Raw genomic sequence first — 10,739 nt, 5'->3', positions numbered from 1 at the left:
AATCCTCGCCTGGAATCACCCGTAGACTTAGGGTCACTTGCAAATGCAAGCCATGTTGGCCACCGCATGAAACTCGGTCAAGCCTCAGATAGAGTTGGATTTCCAAGCGACGGACATCCCTAATTTCAGATCATAGCATATGGCAACCTGCACACTGGTTGCCCCTTACTTCCTACTCCTTTTGGTGTATGAGCAGAGGAAGGCATGAAGCAGCCCCCCCAAGGATGGGGAGGATCAGCGACTCATTGCAGAGTAAAACATCTCAGGCAGGGTGAGGAGAGTGAATGAGAGAAATGGACAGACTTGCCATAACTTGTTGCACTATCGCAGACGCTGCAGCCACCTGTTTTTTTTTTTGGGGGGGGGGGTGCTGGGACTTGAAAGAAAACCCGTTGGTGTAATTTCATATCCCATCGGCGTATTTTACGTTTGTGAACCTTTCCTGACCTCCGCTTAATAACGAGGGGCTTGCAGGCGGCCTCTGATTTATATTTCCTCAAGTATTTTGTTTGCCTTTCCGCAGAGCGGTTTATGTCAACGTGGCGTTAAGGATTTGCTGGATGGATGCGGAAATTCACCCACCGATGCGAAGCGCGGCAGATCCCGCGACATTTGCGAGGCGGGTCGCAACTGAGCACCAACTTTCCGCAGTCTTGGCACAGCCAAGAAGCTCTTGCCTTGATTCTCATTCATTGAGAAGAAGATCCGGAATACAAGCCACCAACGATGTGCCACATCGGGTTGGGTCTCTGCAGTCAGCCTCGGTTGCCAGGGACTGGATGGAGGTGAGGCCATCCATCCCTACGGTTGGGGGCCCACGTCCCAGCAGGGTTCCACGGACAAGAGGCTGCCTGGACTTGCTTCCTCTCTTCACCACTGCAAGTGGCTTATTCACCTGCCACTCACTGTGGCACCCGCAACTGTGACGGTGAGAAAGAGGAGCAGGAGAAGCCACAGGCTCCTTCCTCACTGGCTTTCTGCCTGTCAAGTAAGGAAGTGGTAGCAATGATGCTAGGGTGACCATATGAAAAGGAGGACTGGGCTCTTGTATCTTTAACAGTTGCATAGAAAAGGGAATTTCAGCAGGTATAATCATTTGTATATATGGGGAACCTGGTGAAATTCCCTCTTCATCACACCAGTTAAAGTTGCAGGTGCCCTGCCCTCTTTTAAATCTGGTCACTCTAGTATAGCTCCTGCAGCTTTAACTGTTGTGATGAAGAGGGATTTTCACCATGTTCCCCATATATACAAATGACACCTGCTGAAATTCCCTTTTCTATGCAACTGTTAAAGATACAGGAGCCCTGTCCTCCTTTTCATATGGTCACCCTAAATAATGCAGAAGAGGAGGAGGAGGAGAAAGAGCAGCTGGTGAGCATGGTGGTGAGAAGATAGACTCCCTGAGGGGCCCACTGAGGTGTATGGCCCATTCTTTCTTTCCTTCCTTTGCTTCCCCCCCTCTCCATCAGGAAAAAACTTCCTGACTGTTAGAGCAGTATGACAATGGAACCAATGACCTAGAGAGGTTGTGGGCTCTCCCACACTAGAGGCCTTCAAGAGGCAGCTGGACAACCATCTGTCAGGGATGCTTTGAGGTTGATTCCTGCATAGAGCAGGGGGTTGGACTCGATGGCCTTGTAGGTCCCCTTCCAACTCTACTATTCTATGATTCTCTCTCTCTCTCTCTCTCTCTCTCTCTCTCTCTCTCTCTCTCTCTCTCTCTCTCCCTCCCTTCCTTCCTTCCTTCCTTCTGTCAAATGTTTTTGGTCACCTTCTAGGGAAAGCCCTCACATAACATAGGAAGAACTAAAATACAAAGATTCTCTCTCTCTGTCACGCGAAAACACTTTCAACCCAGAAATCAGCTGCAAGTTAGGTGGCCATGTGCCCTACTTTATAGAGGACAGTCCTCTCTTTGAAGGGCTGCCCAATCCAAGGCCAGATCTACACTAAGCAGGATATGACACTTTGAAAACGGTTTGAAAACTGTATATGGAGTGTGTCCTGGGCCTCAACAGTTGTCACTACTGTTACAAACCGTTTTAAAGCAGTAGTGTAGATCCTGCCCACATCTAGTTGAAAAGTTTAAAAAAATCCTAAAATGGGAGAGCAAGAGGGGCTTGAAGTTCCTCATCAACACTTAGCACCTGGGCAGCAGGATGAGCAGGTAGAGAGCACACCTGGCCATAGTCCTCCCTGCTATGATGAGATGGTAATTATTTGTAAGTATTTATCTGTACATATACATTCTCCTGTGCAAATTTTATGCAAGTCAGGGTCCTCTTCCATCCTCTGTATTGGCATTGCATTTCCCCTGTTCTGGTGATGTCCAAGTGATCACCTTAAGCCATACTAAGGATACAGGCAAAGGCCACCTGCAACAATGGAGTTGAAGTGGAGTTGAAGGCCTGTATTGAAAGGACCATGCACAGATCAGTTGGAAGCAGTGGAGGCTGGTGGCTCTGATGCTGGCTTTCAGTCAGAACCATCCAGAACTCTAAAGGAGCTATCCAAGGTGATGGAACAAAATAGATTCAGCACCATGGATAGCTCCTTCAAAGGTCTGGCTGGTTCCAACAGAAACCCAGAGCGGATTCACAGTGCCACTGAAATCACTTGTTGGAAGGGAGCTTCTTAACTGGGGGCGGGGCGGAGTGGAGGGGGGGCTAAGATCAAGAAGTCCCTGCTTGTCCTGTCTGCCATCACTTGATAAATTTGGTGACCAAGGGTGGGTTCTAGGCAATGTCATTTTGGTGAAAGCTTGAAAAGAAATCGATATAGAAGGTGGTTGGGAGGAAGCAAATAGAGTGGAGGAAATAATCAGAAGGAAAAGAAGGAAAGAGAGAGAAAATAGAACATAAAGACTGATTATTCCCTAAAAGAAGGGTAAATGAAATCATTCACCCTTAATAAAGCCAGCAATAACCCCAAAGATCAAAACGATGAATTCAATGAAAGAACGAAAGCCGTTATCAAAGGTCTTGGGAGGCGAATTCACTGGTGTTCTCCCCCTCCTCCACCAAGGAGTCATCTTGTCAAGAGTTTCCCATTTGTCTTGTGAACAAATCAAGGCATGAGTAACGAGCACAGAAACCAACCTGACAGTTTGGAAATTGGAAAAGGGACTCCTTTGGGGGAGGGAGTCATGGCAGTAGGGGTGGCCCAACCCCACCCCATAGTTGCTCTGGGAAAGTCGTGTTAGTAGCACAATTCCCCCCTCCAAAATAGAAACCTCCTAATGCAGGAGTCACAGAATCATAATCATAGAATTGTAGAATTGGAAGGGGCCTCTAAGGCCATTGAGTCCAACTCCCTGCTCAATTCAGGGATCCACCTCAAAGCATCCCTGACAGAAGACTGTCCAGCTGCCTCTTGAAGGCCTCTAGGGTGGGAGAGCCCACCACCTCCCTAGGTAACTGATTCCATTGTCATACTGCTCTTACAGTCAGGAAGGTTTTCCTGATGTCCAGCCGGAATCTGGCTTCCTTTAACTTGAGCCCGTTATTCCGTGTCCTACATTCTGGGAGGATCGAGAAGAGATCCTGGCCCTCCTCTGTGTGACAACCTTTTAAGTATTTGAAGAGTGCTATCATGTCTCCTCTCAATCTCCTCTTCTCAAGGCTAAACATGCCCAGTTCTTTCAGTCTCTCTTCATAGGGCTTCGTTTCCATACCCCTGACCATCCTTGTTGCCCTCCTCTGAACACGCTCCAGCTTGTCTGCATCCTTCTTGAAGTGTGTTCTGCACCCCTGCTTTCAAGACTTAACTTCTCAAGCCAAGAATGCTTTTGTTTAGATCAAGTTGCAAAGGTAGGATGGGAAATACAAAAAAGGGGTGACATTGGGCCAGTCACTGACTCTCAGCCTCACCTACCTCACAGGGTTGTTGTGAGTTAAGTGGAGAGGAGCAAGCTCATGTACGCTACCTTGTGTTCCTTGCAAGAGGTTAAAAGGCAGGATTGAAAAATGCTATAATTAAATAATAGATAAAATCTGTCCAGCCGCTGTGGCAAACAAGGGGCTGGACTAGAAAGACCTTGGACCTTATCCAGCATGGCTCCTCTTATGCTATTTTGTCTGCTTCTTTATTTACTGTACTTTTATACCTGTCTGCTAATCCAAGTTCTCTGGGCGGTGTACAATGCGTTAGAAACCAGCACTGAAAAAATTGAAACAAAAACCAGCACAGCATAAAACCAAGGAAAAACCAGCGCAAAGAATAAGACCCTTCCAAATGAAAGTGAATTAAGCTGTGGAATAAACTACTAAAAAGCACTAAAAACAGTTCTTAAAATTCCCTGGGAGATTAAAAAGATATTCACCTGGCGCCGGAGAAAAGGTAATGTAGATGTTTGGAGAGCCTTCTTAACCACCGTGCTGACATCTCCTCCTCCTCCTCCTCCTCCTCCTCCTCCTCCTCCTCCTCCTCCTCCTCCTCCTCCTTCTGTTGAACGTGCCTTTCCAAGTTATTGTTGAACTTGCTGCCAACAAAAGAAATTATATTCTTCTGCACACACATACAGCGTGAAAATGAATGAAATATATATATATTAAAGGCCTGTTTTATCAGAACATGCAGCTGTCTGCTCTTTATGTAATCAGAATTTCATGCCTTTGGTGTTGACTATGTTCCATTAATATTCTATGGTTTTGTCTCTGGTGCCTCTGGAAACAGAAATTTCAATTGGAAAATAGAACGGCGTCTTGTCTCTGTCCCAAAACCACTGCTCTGTTTTTGTACAGCAGCACAACGGCACAATAGAAGAGTCAAGTGACGTGTTTGGAATATAGGAAGGGGCCTTAAACCATTGGACCTTCTAGCCCCGTATTGTCAACACTGACTGGCAGAAACTCCCCAGGGTATTTGCAGTACCTGGAGACACCGGGGATTAAACCTTGACCTTCTGTTTGCAAAGCAGGTGCTCTACCACTGTGTTACACCCCTCCCTGACTAGTTACACTGACATCCATCAGGGATGGTGGGATTTGGACTCAGACAACATCTGAAATCCCACAGGCCTGGAGAAGGTTTGGGCCTTAACATTTCTGCAAGTTTAAATGGCACTTGCGGCCCAGACTTCCTGGCTGAACCGCAGGCTCAATTGAAGAAGCCGACGGACCGTGGATGGAGGCAGGTAAGCCCCCCTCTCCCTTGGTTCCTTACTGGGCTCTGCCACCGTCGCCGCATGGGTCCGTCGGCTTCTTCAATTGAGCCCGCGGTTCAGCCAGGAAGTCTGGGCCGCACTGCACGGGCGGTGACGGCGGCAGGGCCCAGTACCCCCCCCCCGCCCTCCTCTCCCGGCCTTACCTGGCACCACTCCCCTCCACTGCGGAGCTCCGATTCGGAGCCGGAGCTCCGCGGCGAAGAGGAGCGGAGCGGAGCAGGCTGATCCGAAATTTGAGCATTGAGCAGGGGTCCGTGCACACCCCTAGACCAGACAATTCTGCCAATATGATAGCATCCTGATGGACCTCACCTGGATGAGCAGATATACCTTCAGTAACAGATTAATAAAACCGTAGATTAGCACTATGGCAAAAGAGAAGGCTAAGGGCCTATTTTATAGATATATCCCATTATCTTCCTGACAACCTTTTATGGCAAAAATGGTTATGGATGGATGGGAAATTGAGGAGTTTGCTAGCAGTTGGCAGAAGTCCTAGAAATCACACTTGAAACCTAGTTCTCATTCTACGTGATCACAGTTGATGATAATAATTTAAGCAACGTATTTCACGAAGCTTTCGGAGATCAGCTTATTCACTGGACTGCGGCTGATGCAAACCCTCTTGCTGGATTTGTGGACATATCAAAGGCATTCATCCGAAGGAAAACAGACATTTCAAAATAGAAGCCAATAATCAGCATTCGCAATTCGTTCCGTAGCGTTTGTTTCGTGTTTTGAAGGGCGAAATACTTACCCTCCAAACCAATGTTATATGATTAGAATTCATGGAATCCATTTAACTCCCGTGTTTGCTTGCTGGCAAGATGGGAAGTACAAGCGAAGCAAAGATTACTTTTAGAAAGCTGCTGCCTCATTTTGTCGGAATAATGAACCTATCCTAAGTGCTGCAGTTCGTTCGTGTTAATCCCTTTCAACCAGCAAATGATACGAATTGCTTTCTTTGAGTCAAAGGGATTCATTTATAGATTGTCAGGCACAATCTATATCTATATCTATATCTATATCTATATCTATATCTATATCTATATCTCTATATTATATTATATTATATTATATTATTTCTATAATCTATATTCAAGAAGGATGCAGACAAGCTGGAGCGTGTTCAGAGGAGGGCAACCAGGATGATCAGGGGTCTGGAAACAAAGCCCTATGAAGAGAGACTGAAACAACTGGGCATGTTTAGCCTGGAGAAGAGAAGATTGAGGGGAGACAGGATAGCACTCTTCAAATACTTAAAAGGTTGTCACACAGAGGAGGGCCAGGATCTCTTCTCGATCCTCCCAGAGTGCAGGACACGGGATAACGGGCTCAAGTTAATGGAAGCCAGATTCCGGCTGGACATCAGGAAAAACGTCCTGACTGTTAGAGCAGTACGACAATGGAATCAGTTACCTAGGGAGGTTGTGGGCTCTCCCACACTAGAGGCCTTCAAGAGGCAGCTGGACAACCCTCTGTCAGGGATGCTTTAGGGTGGATTCCTGCATTGAGCAGGGGGTTGGACTCGATGGCCTTGTAGGCCCCTTCCAACTCTACTATTCTATGACTCTATGATTCTATGATATCTCAGGGCGGTGAAGTTGGCAGGATAGGAGAGAGACCTGAAGAACAGTTATTAATAAAGAAAAGGAGAATGTTTCGAAATGACCCAGGTAGGGTATGCTTCATGTTGGATAATCTTAGGAAAGGTAAGTGTAACCATTTGTAGAGACATAGGCTAGGGTGACCCTATGAAAAGGAGGACAGGGCTCCTGTATCTTTAACAGTTGCATAGAAAAGGGAATTTCAGCAGGTCTCATTTGTATATATGGAGAACCTGATGAAATCCCCTCTTCATCACCACAGTTAAAGCTGCAGGAGCTATGCTAGAGTGACCAGTTTTAAAAGAGGGCCGGGCATTTTCAGCTTAAGGTTTCCATTCCAATATTAAATCTTTTTTGAAAGGTTTAAATATTTGCCGTTTTTGTGAGGTACATTCACTTGTGTGTCTAAGAGACATGACAGAAGTGTACAAAACTGTGCATGGCATGGAGAAAATGGGCAGGGAGACCTTTTTCTCCCTCTCTCATAATACTAGAACCCAATGGGGCCATGCCACGAGCCCTGGATCCCTCAGGCTGATTTGCGTGAGTCTGAGCACATCACTTATGGGGTCAAGGGAGGCGCTTCTGTGCTTCCCAACCCACCGTCTGGAGAGCTGGTTGGTGTCGCCGCCTCGTCGTCTTGTTTGTGGATGAAGTGGTGGAAAAACAACGCCTCGGAGGTGATCCCAGCGAGAATGATGGATTGGTGAGGGAGATTTCCGGCCCGCTCTGCTGGGCCAATCAAAGTTAGGCAGAGAAGAGAAGGAAGCCACAAGCTTTCAGCCCCTTGCCAAAAACACCTTGTATAAATCATCCCAATCGATAATGAAGGCATGTTATTTAAAAAGCTGCCTCTCCTATAACCCATTAGCTGGTTGCATGCTGAAGTCAACGCCCTGATGGATGGATGTTTCGCCTCTCAGCCCAGCTTTACCGGGACTGACCTGGTGGCTCTCTGCTTTCCATCCCGAGTTGGCATGAAATGGAAGTTTCACACGAGGGAGATGCTCACCTCCGGCCGGGCCTTTCAGCAGGTCAAAGTGCTGACGAGTGGCGTTTGTTAGATTTCCATTGACAAGAAAGGGGTGTGTGTGTGTGTGTGTGTGTGTGTGTGTGTGTGTGTGTCAGCTTGGTACCATGAAAGCGCCAATGCATCAGAGAGCAGTCAGGGGCTGAGACGTGTTTACAAAGGAAGCCTCGCTCAGAAAAGGACAAGAGGAAGGAAAAGACGAAAGAGCATGTTACGCAAGCGGTTGGAGAGCACTTGAAACCGCTGCCACTCGGGGACGTGAAGGGCAAACAGATTTCTGTGTGTGTTCAAACAACCTGCGCAAAGATTTTCACCTGTTGCTAAGGAACTACGAGGCATGGTACATTGGCCTGAACTCCCCTGCCGAAGCTGACCCATCAGTACAAACCAAATGAAAAACAACAACACTGCTGAACAGATGGGTTGTAGAATTGGTTTGGGTATTGATTTATTAAGGGAACAATCCAGTCTTCACTCGGAAGCCAGTTCCAGAAGTCTACCAGAATGATGACGCTGGAAGACACATCCCCCCCCCCCCCGGTACACCTGCAGAAAGCATAGATGTTCCTGCCAGGGGAGAGTGTTCCAGGCGGCGCTGAGGACCCGCAGGATCAAAAGCCCCCTCGTTCACCTAACACACTCACCAAAATGCCCCCGAAATTATACCAGCTCGTGGGAGAAAAAATGAAATCTTTCTCCCTCCCTCCCTCTAGGCGGTCTAGGTGTATTTAGAGTTAATGTGTATTAGGGCAAGGAAATGCAAATTTGTACAAATCCCTCCCCCAAAGTAACAAAAAATGAAGATTGAAACTGTCTGCAAGTGCACAGAAGCCCACATCTTGGAAAAAGCCATTGCGTTGCAGAATCACACCCACACCCCTATATCACCACCACTGTGCTCTGTATTTTACAGCAACCATGGGTAGAGGATAGATCTGGACGTGCTGATAGATTTCTGGGTGACTTTCAGCAAATCAACAAAGATTTCTGAGATTTCTTGATTCCCAATCATTTAATCACGGCTTCCCTCTCTTGCTGCCACTCTAAATTATACTGCTGAAATGAAGGAAGTTTGGGATTAACCAGGAGTGGATTTTTTTTTTTAACAAAATGAAAGAAGTCTATCAGCTGCATTCAGTTTTGTTCCTCAATCCAAATCCCTGGGCTCAGAATTTTTAAATTCCTGGTGTACGTCTTTTGCACCTGGCTCTGGATGGGGCATCTCGGGTTTCTAATAAAAACCAAAATAAATGAACAACAACAGCAACCCAAAGCAGATTCCTCCAGCCCATCTCTGCTTTGCAAAATTCAAGAGGACATGGAACCTTTCTGAAGGAGGCTGCGGTCTAAGATTCCACACAGGTGAAACAACAGAGGAAGGAGGAAGGAAATCGATGTACAAACAGGGAAAGGCGATATGATGGTTTCATTGATAAATGCTCAGCCTATGAAGAGAGACTGAAAGAATTGGGCATGTTTAGCCTGGAGAAGAGAAGATTGAGGGGAGACATGATAGCACTCTTCAAATACTTGAAAGGTTGTTACACGGAGGAGGGCCAGGATCTCTTCTCAATCATCCCAGAATGCAGGATGCAGAATAATGGGCTTCAGTTACAGGAAGCCAGATTCCAGCTGGACATCAGGAAAAACTTCCTGACTGTTAGAGCAGTAGGACAATGGAACCAGTTACCTAGGGAGGTTGTGGGCTCTCCCACACTAGAGGCCTTCAAGAGGCAGCTGGGCAACCACCTGTCAGGGATGCTTTAGGGTGGATTCCTGCATTGAGCAGGGGGTTGGACTCGATGGCTTTATAGGCCCCTTCCAACTCTACTATTCTATGATTCTATGATTGTGGGTTTAGGGTGAAATATGTGGCATCAGGACCACTGCATGCAGATAGGGGAGGTTTCAACTCCCCCCCTCCAAATCCACTTGCACCAAATCACTCTTTTAACACTTCCCCCTAGGTTCTTTTGGACATCTCGAATACACCTGGGGTCTCTTGGCTTTGGGCAGCGACAAGGTTCAGGTGGGATTGAATTCACATCCTCTGCCTAACGTTATCTGGCGGAGCTGCGGCCTCTTGTCTTCTCTGGCCTGGGAAAACAAAGGCATTCCTGTTGGCACAGACAGGCTGTTATTTCTTGTAATCTGCCTCATTATCATTGCTAGGAGGTAAGAATTTTGGTGCGCTTGAATGTTGCTTTGTGTTTTCTTTCTTTTTTAAAAAAGGAGTTTTTATGATCTGCACCCAGCTTATAAAGGCTCCACTTATACTCAGTGGCTCTTGATGATAACTTACAAAACGTGGAGGCATATGCGTTAGACTTATCTTTCTGCGTATGGCATCCACACCCTGCTTTCCTCCCCTCCGCACCCACCCACCCCCAGACCCGAATCTCTCTTCCCCTGTTTATTTCTGCAGGCCCGGTGATCCTGCAACACTTTTTATTTACATCAGCGCAATGATCATTCCCATGGCAACATGTTTTTGTAGCCTGCAGATTGGGGATTGCAATTTCCCAAATAAAAGGGCGAAAGACGGCAGCGTGGAACATTTGCAGTTTATTAGGTGCATTCACTTCTTCTTCTTTTTGCTATTTGCAAGTAAAACAGAGAGAGAGAGAGAGAGAGAGAGAGAGAGAGAGAGAGAGAAGGGCTGGACAAATTATGTAAACATGACAGTAGAGTCTGGGCGATTTAAAAACAAAACAGAACTCCGACCCAGCATGCTGGTGCTTCTAAAAATACAAGCAGTTAAATCAATCCATCATTCAGTGGAAAGATGGACAAGTGTCATGGGCTACACAATTCAAGAAGGATGCAGACAAGCTGGAGCGTGTTCAGAGGAGGGCAACCAGGATGATCAGGGGTCTGGAAACAAAGCCCTGTGAAGAGAGACTGAAAGAACTGGGCATGTTTAGCCTGGAGAAGA

This window comes from Elgaria multicarinata, chromosome 17 (genome assembly GCF_023053635.1).
Source record: "Elgaria multicarinata webbii isolate HBS135686 ecotype San Diego chromosome 17, rElgMul1.1.pri, whole genome shotgun sequence".
Taxonomy (NCBI): domain Eukaryota; kingdom Metazoa; phylum Chordata; class Lepidosauria; order Squamata; family Anguidae; genus Elgaria; species Elgaria multicarinata.
Note: the sequence above shows the minus strand (reverse complement) of the source record.